The 17,116-nt window shown below is 43.6% G+C and overlaps 1 protein-coding gene across 1 annotated transcript in view; it reads left to right on the top strand.

The window, feature by feature from the left end:
- Positions 1 to 17,116, top strand: part of CDC7 (cell division cycle 7) — a gene marked incomplete at its 5' end in the record, with an annotated part of 543,172 nt that overhangs the window by 367,104 nt on the left and 158,952 nt on the right. The window lies entirely within an intron of this gene.

Raw genomic sequence — 17,116 nt, 5'->3', positions numbered from 1 at the left:
AGCTGATATTAACTGGGTGGTGGCAGCAATTACTACCGTATAGTCTGGGTAAAGGGGCACAGCTGGAGAATCTGTCAGCCTTTCCCAGGAGTGTCTGAAGTGTATAAATACTTATCTCAAAGTGTGTTGTCAGCTACTTGGGCAGGGACATGAAGCGCTGGTTGGACAGAGGGTACTGGAGGTTCTAGCTTGCCCAGTTAGGCTGAGACCTGGACCCTAAAGCTGTGCCAGTGTGGAGTCTTATTGGGGACCTGGTGAGTAAGGGAGCAGCCAGCCCCGGACTTACTGTGATCTCTGTGTTCACTTAAGGGAAATTGTACTTTACTGTCTAGGAGACAACCTCCCTGGTGTTAGTGGTGAGGATTGAGGCTCCTTGACTGCTGGGCCAGAGCACAGTCGCCACATCTATATTGTGCAATAAAGGTTCTTTACATTTTCTGGTCTGATTTTACTCCTTTAGTAACTGGAGCTTTCAGTAGTAGGTTTCTGATGAGAGTTATTTTTATACATCCCTTTTGGTCAAAGCCCTCTCCCATTTTTAATAGTTGTATTTACGGCTCTGTGTTCTTAAGATCTCATTTCCTATAAATTTTACAGTGCCTTGAATTGAGGGAAGTCCTGACCAGTTATGACTTCAGACATTAACTTTAGGGGCCAAAGTTACAAGAGGTAGTTCTCCAACAGCATGTTGTCTGTGCCACTGATTAATCGCATTTCATGGGTACAGTTTTGTTACCAGCATGAAGATTATAAGATGTTTTTAATGGGCACAGTATTTACATTTTCACTGCTTGCATGTTGGTTAGAAATATAATTTTGTGTGTGTTTGGTATTAAACAGTGTTTAGTAATGTGCCTAATCTTCCAGATACAAAGCCATACTATTTCAGTTGCTGACATCCTTTTTTTTTTTTTTTTTGTGTGTGCGCGCGCACTCAGGCATCTGCATTTGGTTACTGGTTTAAGTTGCTTCACTTCAAACAGTGCTTCATAACTAGTGACCTTTCGGTTTAGTACAACCACTTTATCAGTACTGTTGGGGTATGGGGTAAAAAAAATTATCAATTGTTAGAATGTTTAGATTTCCTTCCATATCACTGTTGTAGTATTTATCACTTCTGGGAGCTCCTGCCAAGGACAGACCAGTGTCTGGCCAGTATGTCAGTCTTAATTTCCATCCTTGGAATATGTGTTCCAGGCTAGTATCAACCTAGCAATGTGCAGCATTTTACATAAGGATGATGCCACAATACGAACAAGATGACTGACTGACTTTAATAATTGGCTTAGTTACTGGTGTCATTCTAAGGGGGTGCAATATTTGTCAGCATGAAAGGAGATGGTCAGCAGACTGGGCTTCTTTTCCAGGGATGGTCTGCACCTTTCACCTGTAGGCTTTTGAATATTGGCTAAAAAATTCTGTCCCCTCATAGTGCCTTTTTTAAGCAGTGGCAGTTTGGAAGTACTTCTGACATAGCAAATCAAAACCAGGTTTTGCTGCTCAATGCTAGGAGTCTAAACCGGAATCTCTACTCCCTACAAGCTCACCTTTGAGAATGCTGATGTCTGTGCAGTGTCTGAGACGTGGTTTAAAGCAGCAGCGAGCACACCAGCAGTGCAAGGCTGTACTACCTTTCACATATTTAGACCAGCTACTATACAGAGGACTAAAGGTGGAGGTTTTTCTATTTGCATCAAAGCTAAATGTACCTCGAGACTGGACAAACAGTACAATGCACTTTAGCTTCTTCATGTTCAGATCACCATAGGCAGAATCCCATGCTTCTTGCAAGCTATGACCCACAAAACACATGTATTTAAACTGGAAACGCTCCCAATCTAACCCAATACCATATTATGGGTGGCTTTACCCAACTGTTAACCGGGATTAGTATACTACACCAAGTGAGCAGGCACAGAAATTACTGTTTTTGTAAACGCAACACCCTGGACCACATTATCAGTACACCACCCAGGGGGAATTTGGTTCTCATTAATATGGGAGAGTTCTGCACACCCCCTTGTGGTAATGTCTTTTCTTGTATGGTCAGACCACAAAATGAAGTAACAAAACGTGGAACCCCAGCTAACCCTGGAAAGTTCAGGAGCTGAAGTCTAACTTCCTACTATTAAGTGATATTGTGGCAAAATTGCAGGCCCCCATAAACCCTGAGAACACTACTGCCTAGTGTGACTGTTCACAGAAACCCCATACAAACATGCTAATAGCTGTATAGAGGCAACTTCAACCACCAGAAAGAAGTTCAGAAGTAACGAAACAAAAAAAAACACCACCATGGTGGAATCGCATCATCAATAGGCTGTGCAACAGAAGGAAGAAAGTCATGGCAAAAGTTAGGAGTGATAGCACACAACAGGATAAAAACACTCCCATTAAACTAAACAAACCACGCTGAGGACAAATTAAGTCTACCAAAGCCAAATTTGAGGTAAATTTGGTCTCCAGGACCAACAACACAACCACAAGGCTTTCTTTAGCTGCATCTGCAGCCTCAAAAGTATATGTGAAGTTCATTGTTAATGCAGGCATTTATACTGAGCCAGAAGGCATAGAAAATATACTAGCAGACAAACACCACTGTAACTTCACCACTGTCCCCTTCTCAGCCTCCCATCAGGAAATGCTGTCGAGTATAACTCTCCCTACTGTCACTAGGGAACAGATCTTCCTTGATGCTCTCTCCAAGGCCAAGAGCACTGCATCAGTGGGCCCAGATAATATCCCAGATAGTGCTTCATGCTGTTTAGAAGGCATCCTGTCAGGCCATTTGGAATTACTATTTAAGTGTAGCCTGAAAACTGTCTCTGTGCCTCACGAATGGGAACTGCAATAGTTATCCTTCTGCACAAAGGTGAAACCACTTCATGTCCTGGAAATTACAGACACATAAATCTCAATTTTTTCCATGGCTTTGCATATCAGACTAATCCTAGAAATGATCAGTAATATAGGAAACCTCCAGCCACTTGACTTGACCCATTTTGATTTCTTCAAGGGCAGGTCATGCTTGCTCAACCTGGTGGACTTCATTGAGAAGGTCACCAAAGCAATGGATGAGGACAAAAGTTTTCACACTGCCTCCCATGACTTGAGAAAGGCATTTGGTACAATATCCCACTTGGAATTGTTTGGTATAAATCTTTTGTCACGTGGTGGATATACAGCTGGCTTGCAGACAGGACCCAAGAAGTTAGAACTGGGGAGTCTACCTCTACAAAGAGGCTAGTCGCAAGTGGAGTCCCTTAAGGATCGGTCCTGGGTCTGCTCCTTTTTGGCCTCTTCTCTGAAGTGGCCAATGTCAGGGGCCTCTGGCTGACCAAATTTGCAGATTGCAAATTAGAGTAGTCCTAGAAACCCCCACTGACATAAATGCTGTCTGGGAAGGGCTGACTGACAAAAAAACTTGTCAAAGCTGTGAACTAAAAAAATGCCAAGAAATGCATAGTAGTATACTTCTGGACGTCATCCAGCCCTGGTAACTAAGCATGTTGACAACACACCCCCAAATAGTTGACCCAATAGTTGGGGACTTGGAGATGCACGCAGGCAGTAATCTAGCTTTTGACCATCGTGTGCCTACAGCAGTGCTTTTGACCATCGTGTGCCTACAGCAGTGAGGAAATCTATGTTGTGCAACTTTTAAACAAAGGTATGGCATGTAGGTCCAAGAAGGTCATTTTTTCACTATTCAGCATTTGTCAGACCTGACAATTGAGTACAGTGCTCCCTTTGCTATGTACCTAACCAGGCACATCCAACAATTGTCATGTGCACAAACAAAGGTTCCTCACCTAAAAGAATGCAGGGAGTAAGTAACGTGTTCTATGCAGACTGCCTCAAGTCAGTATCCCTGTATTCTGATTGCTACAGGCTGTTGAGGGAAGATCTGTGCTTGACATTCAAGGCATTGTCCGACCTCACCCTGATGAAACTACTGTGTATCTGCTAAACGAACAGCACCAGAATTACCGGGTCTGATGACTTAAGCCTTGCCTGTGATTTTTTTAAATAGGACCTGCTGGAGAGATGGGTATGTATCCCAGTGATTACCCCTTCTGTGGAACAGGCTCACCATCCATGGGAAACCGAACTCCTAACCAAATTCGTGTCATTTGTACACTTGAATGGGGAACAGGAAATTTAATCCCTAGTTTGGAACCAGTCTCTCTCTAATGGGCAGACAACCTGTGAATGTTTCATCTCTCAAGCCTAAATGTCCTCTTCCAAGCTCCTCCTTACACTTATCAAGGGTACTAGAACCGTCAGATTTGTGAAAACTTAAAAGGCCTGTGTGGTCATTGGCCTAGTACACACCTATGAACCTATGCTCTGGGTCATAGTGAGCTTTATATTTGTATTTATATTTTTATATTTTATTCATTGTAGAGCATCAATGCCTTATCAGTAATACATGGGTATGTTTCTAAATTTGGTGCCCTTTAACGAAGTTCAGAGTGCCAGCATTTGTATTTGATGTGGTTTCCTATATGGCAGTGTGCAGTTTAAGATTAAAACAAATGGTGATAGCAGTGCATAGCCTTTGTTTTGGTGTTTTTATTCTTTCGCAATTTTCTGTCTGGCACTGTTCCCAGGGTTTAAAACAAATCGTGAGCAGTAACAACTGTTATGGGCATGCCACCCATGGCATGAAATTTGTACTTTTTGTTTACAAGTTTCACTGAAGAGCTCTGTTGCAGGATTAGGAAATTAAGTGAGCCCTGTCCGTGTTGGGTCACTTTGTAACTAGTCAAACTTTACATGTAAAAAGATTTCATGTGGGTCATCTTGGCAGTAGAATCTTGCTTTGTGACTGAAGATATATTAACTAGTCTGTACTGTTTTTGAAAATGGTTCATTATGAACCATTTTATTGGTTCATACACAAAGGAATGATGTTCTTCATCTCACATTGCTGCAGTCCTTACACTTGGGTAGTCCGCTGTCCTCGGTCGGCCCGAATATCAAAGTATAAGGCTGACGTCGGTCAAGGCGCATTTGACTGACATCAGGACGTCAGGGTACAAATGCGCATGACCGACGTCATATCCTCAGTCTTTTTTGCCGCATGGTCCGATGCAGAAGCAGCGTTGCAAGTGCCGGTTGGCGTTCTGAAATTTTTCGAATTCGGAGTTTCAGACCGAGTCAAAGTTGGCTAAGTACCCCGTTGGGGAATATTTTAGTTTTTTCTTGCCTCAGTGGTTTACCGGATGTCAGAAAAAGTGAATAACTGTATTTCTTGTGGGAAACAGATACCGCATAGAGATTATCATACTTTGTGTATTCCTTGTTTAGGGCCTGAGCACGACGTTGTTGGGTGTCGCTCTTGTGCTAGATTCAATAAGTGCACTATAAAGAGAAGGTTAGATTGTGCCAGGTTAGTGTTCAGGAAGCGGTGTAATTATAAAATGCCGTCGGATGCACCGGCGCCCTTCTTCGAAGAAGCGCAAGGACAAAGCTACTAAGCCTAGGCTAGAAGAACCGTCCGTTCCGGACGCCGGTTCTTTAGAGGTGTCGGTGGAGCCGGTGGTTCCGCCGGAGGTTTCTTTGGAGTCCCAGGGAGAGACTTTGTTATTGCAGGATGTGGCCTCTCAGGAGGCAGGGCAGGCCGAAGGGACTTCTCAGGTTGCTGTACTCCCCTCCCTTCCTAGGGTGGTTAGGCCCTCTCCTTCTGTTTCCAAGGCTTCTCCCAGAGGCAGGCCAGGTTTAGCTTCAGTTGGTGTCACCCCTAGTTCTTCAGGAACTGTGCCCAAGAAGCATATGCTTAAAATGGCAGAAGATTTGATTACTTTGATTAGAGGTTCTTTGCCCCCTCCTGATAAGAGACCAAGGGTGGAACCTGAGCTAGGGAGTTTTGAGCAGGCTTCGGATGTTTCAGAGTCTTCGCTGAAGACTTGCAGGAGTATTCTCCTTATTCTGATTCTGATGTGGATGATACTACTCCTTCTGCTTCTCCTCCTGAGGATTTTTCTTGTTCAGAGACTCTTCATTCCATGAGGGAGCATTTTAAGTGGGAAGGTCAGGACTTCTCTGATTCCAGGAAAAGGCTTAGGGAATTTTGTTTTACCCCAGCATAGGCCTTTGGCTATTCCTCCTGTTCTGGATGTGGTGGAAGATGTTTTTGCAGAGGCTTCTCTTAATCCTGATTCTTTGCCTCCTGCTCCTGTTAAGCCGGATAGGTATTACAGGGTGCCTGAAGCTCATAAGTATCTTTTTAAGAGTCCTAGGGCAGACCCAGAAACTGTTAGTCAGGGGCCTAAAGGTGTTAAGGCTTCTGTTGTCAAAAATCCAATTCCTCCAGATAAAGAGGCCAGGGCTTTGGATAGATGGGGAAAGAAAGTTTATACTTCTTCCACCCTAGCTATGAGGGCTTTGAATTGCCAGTTTCACATGTTGAAATACCAAAATTATCTCCTTTCACAATTGAAGTCTAAGGTAGATGCTCTGGCGGAAGGTATTGAGTGTAAAGAGTTACAAGATTTAGTACATGTTTCTGAACAGGTGGGTAAGCATTCTTTGCAATGTGGTTTTGATGCTGTACAGGCCTCGCCTAGGGTGGCTGCCACTGGGTCAGTTCTTCGCAGGCACGCCTGGCTGAGGGATCAGAATTTATCTGACCATGTTAAGACAAGGATTTTAGATGCTCCTTTACAATCTGATGTGTTTGGTTCTCCTGTTGAGGCAGTCTTAAAGAAAATGGAAGACAAGGCTAAGTCTATGCAGACTGTTAAAGATTTTTTGCAGGTTCAGCCTCCGAAGTTTAGTAGAAATTGGCCTACCAAGGGTGGACGTATCCTTCTTATGATTCCCAGTCTAGGGGTAGGTCTAGACGTGGTAGGGGCAGAGCTCAGGGCTCTTTCAGGCCTAGAACAGGGAGTTCACCTGCACAGTCTTCGGTGAGGGCAGGGTCAGTCCTTTCGTAAAACAGACCCAATGACCTACCTTTTCAGCTGCCAGAGCCTTCTCGCTGGCAGCACCTTTGGGAGGAAGGTTGGCACTTTTCAAGGAAAATTGGAGTTTGATTACCCAAGACAGATGGGTATTGGATATCATACACCACAGTTACAGGTTTTATTTCCATACCTTGCCTCCTTTCAAAGGCATGCCAGACGTTCCTCCTCAACAAAGAATAGAGGCTCACAAACAAATTTCTCTTACTTCAAATAGGGGCCATACAGCTGGTCCCTATGCCAGAAGTGGGCCTAGGATTTTATTCTCGCCTGTTCCTAGTACCAAAGAAAGGGAACACGTGGAGACCAATTTTGGATTTATCTACCCTCAACACTTATCTGGACATTCCCAAGTTCAAAATGTTGACGTTACAACAGCTTTTACCTCTGCTGGGCAAAGATCATTGGATGGTAACTTTGGATCTCAAGGAGGCTTACCTTCATGTTCCTATCAGACTGAGTTGCAGGAAGTATCTGCGTTTTCGAGCTGGGACTTCTCATTATCAGTTCTCTGCATTGCCCTTTGGCTTATCTACTGCCCAGAGTGTTCACGAAAGTTCTGGCTCCAGTGATAGCTTTCCTCAGGCTAAAAGGAATACAGATCTATCTTTATTTGGACGATTGCCTGATTCTGGCTCAAGGAAGGGACGAGCTTCTTCATCATTTGGAATATGTGATAGCAGTGCTAAGATGCCTGGGGTATTCTGTGAACGAAATAAAGTCCAGTCTAGTACCCTCTCAGGACATGTGCTTTCTGGGTGTAAGACTGAATACAGCATCCCAGATGGCCGTTTTGACCCCGGACAAACAAAAGAATCTTTCCCTTTACTTTCATCAATTGTCTCATCAGTCCAGGCTGACTGCAAGGACAGTCCTTCAAGCCTTGGGGTTCATGGCATCTTGTATTCTGGTGCTTCCCAATGCCAAACTGCTTATGAGGAAGTTACAATGGTATCTCAAAAATGTATGGACACAGCACTGCCAGGATCTGGACACTGTCATTCAAATAATACCTTGCATTCAAAAGGAATTGTTGTGGTGGGCTCAGGAATGTCACCTAAACAAGGGACTCTCTGACCCGGCCAGAGGCTAGTCAGATTCTAACGACAGATGCCTCAGACAAAGCTTGGGGAGCTCATCTGAATGGAAAGTGGATACAAGACAAGTGGCCTGCCAGACTACAACATCTACATATCAACTTGAAGGAGATGTTAGCAGTCCAGTTTGCATTAATAGCTTTCAAGGATTTACTTCTTCCAGGACAGGTGTTGATTCTAACAGACAACACAACTGTCATGTGGTACATCAACAAGCAGGGGGGAACACATTCTTATCCTCTATGCAGGCAAGCAATGATTTTGTGGGAGACTGCTCTCAGTTTACAGCTAAATCTTCAGGCAAGGTTTCTGCCGGGAGCACAGAACTCCTTAGCAGATGTGTTGAGCAGACTAATTATGGATCCCCACGAGTGGAAATTGGATCCTCATGTATTTCAGAGATTGACAGTGTCATGGGGAACTCCAGACATAGATCTGTTCGCTTCTCCACTAAACCACCAGCTGCCAAAGTTTTGCACGAAAAGGTTTCATCCCACAGCTTGGAAAGTGGATGCTCTTTCTTTCAGTTGGAGCAATCTTCATGTGTATGCCTTTCCACCTCTGCCTCTCCTCCCAAAGGTACTACTAAAGGCCAGACAGGACAAGCCAAGGATGATTTTGATAGCTCCAGATTGGCCTCGACAGCATTGGTACCCATTACTGAGAAGCCTGGTGCGGAGCCTACATGGCCTTTGCCTTCATTCCACACCTGTTGTCTCAGGAGGACAGTCATTTGCTCAATGTCAAGCTTCACTCTCTTCACCTAACAGCCTGGCATATTCTGTTTTGAACCATAGTGGGTCTCAACTTCCACAGCAAGTTTTGAATGTTATTTTGGAAGCTAGAAGGCCTAGTACAAGGAAAGTGTACGCAGATAAATGGAAGAGATTTTTATTTTGGAGTGCAGCAATGGATTTGGATGTTTCTGAGCCTAATTTAAGTGTGGCTCTTCAATATCTTACTGAGTTACTGGACAAAGGTTTGTCCTTCTCTTCTATTAAGGTTCATGCTGCAGCAATTTCGGCTCACTATGATTGTGACCCACCATTGTTTTCTCATCCTTTGTTCAAGCAATTTCTTAGAGGGCAAAGAATATAAGACCCCCAGAGAGCTCCTACTCCTGCTTGGGATCTCAATTTTGTGTTGGAGAAACTCACTCTACAACCTTTTGAGCCTGCAGCTACTACAGAGTTGAAATATTTATCATGGAAGACTGCTTTTTTGTTGGCCATTACCTCTGCAAGAAGGGTTTCTGAGTTGCAGGCCCTTATGGCGGTTGAGCCTTTCTTAATTTTCCATAAGGATAGGGTATCTTTACGCACTAATCCTTCCTTTATGCCTAAAGTGGTTTCTAGTGTGGCTTTAAACCAAACTATTCATTTGCCTACTTTTTATGCAAATCCCCAAAATAAAGGGGAAAAGATTTTGCACACTTTAGATGTACACAGGCAGTTGTGATATTATTTGGACAGAACTAAAGGGTTCAGGCAGTCTCAGCAGTTATTTGTTTCTTTTGCTTTGAGTTCTCAGGGCAAGCCTGTGTCAAAACAAACTATTTCTAAGTGGATTGGGTTTTGCATTGCTTTCTGTTATTCCCATCATGGCAAGGAGATTCCAGCTGGGATTAGGCCTCATTCCACTAGGGCTACTGCCACTTCGACAGCTTTTTTGAGGGGGGTGGCAACTAAGGATATTTTGGAGGCAGCTACTTGGAGTTCAGTGCATACTTTCTCTAGGCATCATCACCTACCACTTTATTCTAAATCTAGGGCTGGTTTTGCCACTGCTGTTTTGCAGGGCATTTTGGCAGCTCCTGCTTCCTTATAGTTTGGCCATCCTCCCTTACCTCTGCTTTGGGATTCTACCCAAGTGTAAGGACTGCAGCAATGTGAGATGAAGAACATAGTACAGTTTTGTACCTACCATAAAGGTAGATGTTCGAAGATCCACATTGCTGCAGTCCAATTTACCCTCCCTCCTTCCCCTCTGTAGTTAGAGGCGGTTGTGTGGGTTGGGTTGTCAATATATTGTATATTGTATATATTGTACATATTTTTAGTGCTAGGATGGTTGGTTGTTTGCTGTCTTTTGGTTTTGACCTTTCTTTTTAGGGTCTTCTGACATCTGGGGCAAGAAAAGACTGAGGATATGACGTCGGTCATGCGCATTTGTACCCTGACGTCCTGATGTCAGTCAAATGCGCCTTGACCGACGTCAGCCTTATACTTTGATATTCGGGCCGACCGAGGACAGCGGACTACCCAAGTGTAAGGACTGCAGCAATGTGGATCTTCGAACATCTACATTTATGGTAGGTACAAAACTGTACTTTTCAGTAGCTCTGAGGAACAGAATTAAAAATGAGTTAAGTGATTAACTGAACTGTAAGTTTTGACTCTGCTCTTCAGTCAGTGCTTGCTTGAATTTTATTATTTGTTAGTAATTGCAGGTGTGGGGTAGCCACATTCTTTGATTTCCTGTCCTTGTCTATTTAAGTGGTACAGTTTGAAATATTTTCTGCTTAAAAACCTCAGCTTTGGCCGGTTAAGATCTAGCTGTATTCAACTGGACGTATAAGAGAATTTAAGTACCTTTATCTGCACTTTTTTCAAATAATACAGTATTTAAATTGATTTAACTGTGTTGCAGGAATATTAACTGAACTGGAAGTTTTGACTCTGCTGTTCAGTTAGTCCCACCCACCCTCCCTGTTTTTCTTTTGGTGTTAATCTTAGTGGCCTTGAAACTGCCCGCCCCTCTTGTAAATTTGTGTTTGGATACTCCTCCTCTGCCCATCTCATTTGCTCACTCAACTGAGTGCAGTGAGATCATATTCTGATTTCAGGCACTCCTACTGTGTACAAAGAGAGCATCTGGGAAACGGAGAAAAAATAAATAAATTTTAAGCTTGTTTCCTGCCTTTCCTGTTAAGTGGTATAGACTGTTTGTAGGCTTTTGCGCCCCCAAGCCCTTCTGTGTTGGAGGGAAGCCTTCTAGCTTAGTTTTTTTTTTCTTATAACTAGCCAGTTTTCTAGTTTCAGCACTCAAATCTGTTTCTTTGAACTCAGCACTTGTTCAGAACTCATTGTAAGCACTACATAAGCTGCAAATTACTACAGCATTCAACTTTCCTCGCTTGTCTAGTGGAAAGCAGTTTTTAGTACTTAATAAATAAGCACTTATCCAGGCATGTCTAAGGGTCAGCTCCCAGTGATTTCTCCGGTCTACCTGATGAATCTGGGCATCTTGGAGCAATGCAGCAATTGCCTCATGTACACAGACAACCCTCTCCTCCTACCACCCAACACTACAGCCTGTGAGAGATGCACTTATTTAGCCAAACTGGAAGCAAAGCTCTCTTCACCCAAGACTGGACTAGACAGTCAAGAGAAGGGAAACACTTGCACCACACTCATCACAAAGTCCTTCAAAACCTACACCACCAAAACACACAAACACAACACACGCCTACATTCGCGGAGGCTCTCAATAAAAATCTGCCCAAGCATCAAGGACATCCAAAGCATAAACGCAAGCAAACTCCACCCCCCAACACAGCCCAAATGACACATAGCCCACAAACTCAGTGTGCCACTCAACCACAGCCCATAAGGCATAACAACATACCCAACACTCTAGTCATAGGTGACTTTATAGTCAGGCACACTGATGTTCCACTCACTAGACTAAACAAGGAGAAAGTTACTGTCAGGTGCCCGGATCCGCCACATAACACATGCACTCAGGTCACTCCACAATAAGTTCAAATGACACTCTCATTGCCCATGTTGGTGTGAATGACCTGAGACCTACCTTCCTGGACTACATGAAGAGACATGGAGGAGCATTCCGATCTTGTATCCCAGGCAGGTATGACCCTAACCCTGAGTAGCATCCTGCCATCACCCAGAATGATACCACTGTACAAGGACAAAATGATTGGCTAAACTTCTGGTGTCAATCTAAGGGATCCAGTATTTGTCTGCCTGGGACGACATGATCGGTCCACAATGCTTTGCCAGAGATGGCGTGCACCTGTCGCCCTTAGGATTCTGGATACTGGCTAAGGCTCTTGCCACCCCTATAGTGCCTTTTTTAGGCAAGGTTCAAATGACAAATTCACCACCATAACAGGTACAAGCAAGCAAAATCTGAGGGTAATGCTATAAGTCTAAACCTCAACATGCACTCACTCGAGGCACTCCTTAAAATGGAGAACATTGACATCTGTGCAGTGACAGAGACCTGGTTCAAAGCTCCAGAGAGCACCCCTGCATTACCAGGCTTCAATTCACACCACACCTTTTGGCCACCTAACCCAGAAAGAAGCACTAAAGGCAGAGGCGTGTCCATATTCATTAAGGATATCCACACCTCCAGGCTAGTTGCACAGCGTAATGCATCCGAGATTATCCAAGTGTAACTAACTCTGGGCAAGACCGCAATCCAAATTGTAGCTTGCTACAGACCCCCCACCATGCCCCAGGATTCACACTCCTCATTTCTTAATACACTGGAAAGTATTAGGGTACAACCAAACATCCTAATGGGCGATTTCAACTACCCCACCCCACCATTAACTGGGAAAACTACTTATGTACCAACTCTTTTGCTCAACGTTTTCTAGAATTCATAAATTCGAACGCCTTGGATCAACTTATTCACACCCCCACCAGGGGCAGCAATATCTTAGACCTGGTCATTACCAACATGGGAAACCGGTGTTCCACACCAGAGGTAAATTCCTCGTTGGTCAGATCCGACCACAAGCTAATCAGCCTAGACATCCACATCCCACCCCCAGCCCCAATTAGGGACTCAAAAGCCAACTTCACACTTCTTAAGACAGAAGTGGCAAATTTCATGACACCCATGCAGATGGACAATAGAGGTATGACTGCCGAATCTTACACAAATGCACTTTAAGCACTTGCACGAGTGCATGGATCATGCTATCCCTAATAGAACCAAGATGTTATCCTCCAAAAAAAGGAAGCCAATCTGGTGGTCCTCTGCCATAAACAAACTCTACAACAGAAGAAAGAAACTGTTGCAAAAAAGAGTAAAATCCCATGACTGGAGGAACTCCCTGGTCAACCTCAGTAAGAAGCTGAGATCCCTCATAAAATCCTCCAAAACTAGTTACGAAAACAAAATTGCCACTGACTCTAAAGACAACCACAAAGCATTCTATAGCTATGTCAAGAATCTAAATGGGAACACTCAGATCTGCTGTGAGTTGCAGCATAATGGCACTAAATAATCAGAACCAACTGATATTGCTAATATCCTAGCAGATAGGTTCAGTGCTAACTTTACCCCCCTCACCCCCTAGAGGGCCCATCTCTATACCGGAAGAATGCAAAGTTCCTATAATCACGGCTGCACAGGTAAAAAACACTCTCCAAAGCCAAGAACACAGCATCCATGGGACCTGACAATATCCCAGGCTGCGTTCTACATGAACTACAGAATGAACTGGCACCCTACCAAAGTACCATGTTCAATCATAGCCTCACCTCAGGCTTTGTACCCACTGAATGGCGCACCACGACAGTTATCCCACTCCACAAAGGGGGAGCCACGACGTACCCCAGGAACTACCGCCCCATTAGCCTGACTAGCCTGGTCTGCAAGGCCATGGAACGTATCATTGTGGAACTCATAAACAAAGACATTGGTAATCTCCAAACTCTGGACCCTACTCAGTTTGGATTTGTAAAAGGCAGATCATGTCTCCTAAACCTGATTTGACTTCTTTGAAGCAGTCACCAAAGCCATAGATGAGGGTAAAATGGTTCACACAGCTTATCTAGATCTCGCCAAGGCTTTCGACACCGTCCCCCACTCTGGAATTCTAGATAAGCTCACTAAGCTAGGTATAAATCCCTATGTCACAAGATGGGTTGCCAACTGGCTCACGGACAGAACCCACACTGTGAAAGTAGCGGATTCCAAATCCGACATCAGACCAGTGACAAGTGGGGTACCACAGGGTTCAGTCCTGGGTCCTCTCCTGTTTGGTATCTACTTCTCTGAAGTGCAGGCCAACACATACGGTCTTTGGCTAACAAAGTTTGCAGATGACTGCAAACTAGGAGCCATAATTGAAACTCCTAACGATGTGGACAAACTACAAAAGGGCCTCACTGAGACAGATACCTGGTGTCAAAGCCATGGCCTGAAGCTCAATGCCAAAAAGTGTATTGTCATCCCCTTTGTTAAAAACTCTGTACCCATGAACTACCACAAAGCTGGTAGTCTACTTTAATGCCGAAAATGTGATGAGACCTTGGGACACAGGTGGACAGTAGTCTCTCCTTTGATAATCACATCGCCACAGTGGTCAGGAAATCCTTCTACATGGCTCATCTCATCACAAAAGGATTCTCATCCAGAAAAAAGGTCATTGTTCCCCTCTACTCATCACTCATTAGACCCATTATAGAGTATAGCTCCCCTTTTGGTATGTACCTCACAAGACATCTACACCAACTGGAAAGACCACAGAAATACCTCAGAGGATTACTGGCCTCAAACAGATGCCCTATGCAGACCATTTCAAAAAAACTCCAGCTTTACTCCCATCGCATATCGCCTACTCGGGGGCGATCTCTGCCTAACATACAAAGCTATGTCAAAAACCCAGAGCTGTTGGACATGCTCCACTTAAAGAAATCCCAATCCCTCCGAGCTACACGCTCTAGGGACCTTAACCTTGTCACCACAATAAATGGAACATGCTGGATGGATAGATTCCTGCCCCAGAGACTTCCCATACTCTGGAACAGACTACCTATCTTTGTCAAACAGAGCTCCTCATTAGCACTCATCAAGAAAAATCTTGATTGGATGGGAAATGGGAAATTCACCCCGGGGATCACTTCTGTGGCTCTGCTCGGCAGGGGCACAGGAAAATAATTTTCTTGGGTGGCGAAAGCCAGGGTACATTTTTTGGCTAGGCTTGTATGGGACCTAGGGCTGATGGCCTAGTACCTACCTATGAAAAGAGCCACAGGCATGATAAAGAAATGTGTTAAGCCTTCTGACAGGGTGAGTGGTATAGGAAATCAACCCTGACACCACACTTTCTAAAAGACAGATGTTTGAAAGATAAAATGTGATCCTCCTAATCAGAGTTCATATTTTTTTACCAAAAGGTTACCTCAAAGATCCATTCTACCCCCCACTACTTTTCTCCATATTCATTAACAAGCTCCCTCTAGATCTCCCCATCTCCTATTTATCTCCTGCTTAGATGACCTGGTCATATCAGTCAAGGCATTCTCACCATGTCATTCATTTTGAACTTCAGTCAGATTTACATGAACTCTACCAGTGGCTCATAAACCAAAAACTTCTGCTCAGCAACTCCCAAGACCAAAACTATACTTTTTGTTCTCTTCTTTTTCTACTCAATAAGTTTAAGTATGCACTATAGTCTATAACTCTCCCTGCCCTATGCAGCCATGCTGTGCATACAGTCAACCTCCTTCAAATGCCAAGGACTTTGGCCTTCGGCTCGGTCAGCCTTTAAACTTGAAATTTCAATTCAGACAAGATTAGAACAAAAATAAACTCCTTCCTCTTCTGCGCAAAAAAGTCCTATTTCCTTTCTCAACTAGCCTGAGCAGGATCACAACTATACAAATGTAAACTACAAGTGTTTATCCCAGTCCTATTTCCTTTCTCAACTAGCCTGAGCAGGATCACAAACTATACAAATGTAAACTACAAGTGTTTATCCCTCTTATAGTACAACTGTGGTGTGTGGTGTGTGTGTTAAGCCTAGCAATAATTCCAAGTTAAACCTTAACCCTAGCCTTGACTCTTAAAGGACAACCGCACCCTCAGACTCAAACATATTAATTTCATCATGGTTTGATGTTTCCTACATTTTAATAGCACTCTGAGACTATTTTGAGCTTTTTTGATATTTTTAGATGCAATTTCTGACTCTGACCACATGGGGTCTGGCATATTGAAAAAATTCAGACTGTTTACTCTGCCTCTATCCCAGAATGCATTATTTGTCGCCAAAAAATTGCATCAGATCTGCCACGTTTTGCCTTAAGCTGCTGTCACTTCATTGACTTAACAGGTATTCACTGCAGTCTTAAAATCCCCTACTTTTGGTTAAAATGTTATCCTTTTTCAATGACCACTTAAAACACAAGCAGTGCAAATGCTACAGAACAGAACTGAAAGGTGCATTTTCTAGCTCTTTTATCTTAGAAATGCTAAATTGCTTTCTTGTGAAGGCTGAAATCTAGCTCTTCAAGGAATCTCCCCTCCCACTTCACACCTACCTTCCCTAGTTGTCAAAGAGCCAAGGGTAATTTGACCCATTATCTGCATGTGATTGACAGCTCGTCACAGCAGGTGACCAGAGTAATGTACTGTTTGCTTGTCGGCCTTTTCCTCCTTACAGTGGGAGACTTTTTTTGTTGCACTACTCCTGTCCAATTTAAAACCAAGCTACATAGCACTGGCAATAATCCCTACTTTGCAAAGCAATCTGCCACTTATTTTCCCTTCTGTTTAAATAGCTAACAAATGATGCACTATAAACTTGAAATATTTTAGACTTGCATGACAGCACCCATATGCTGAGTCAATATTTTAAAAAAATTATGGTAGTGCATACACACACACTGCTTTACTTCTACAATGATTTAGATTTTATTTTTACATTTTATAGCAGTGTACTAACCAAGCAGAGAAATCTGGTTCAAAAGCAAGGATAAATTGATCATGAAATACCTATGAACCTCCACGCAAGAAATTAGGACAAAGGCACAAACGGAAAAGCGCAGTCCGGGTCTGAACTGTCTGCAAACAGCTACAGTTAACTTTGAGTATGTGTCTACCTGTTTGAGCCAATATTAATTTTCCCCTGGAGAGCACTCTGCTTTGGCTTGTAAGCAGCCCCACCCACCACACACACACACACACACACACACACACCTTCATGCAAAACAATACACATGAATCCACTCTTATCCTTTTCCCCTGTATGAGCAAATTAGTTACACATACTTCCTTTGTTTG

This window comes from Protopterus annectens, chromosome 10.part0, assembly GCF_019279795.1.
Source record: "Protopterus annectens isolate FY-2018-M chromosome 10.part0, PAN1.0, whole genome shotgun sequence".
NCBI lineage: Eukaryota > Metazoa > Chordata > Ceratodontiformes > Protopteridae > Protopterus > Protopterus annectens.
This window is presented reverse-complemented; position numbering and strand designations above follow the sequence as displayed.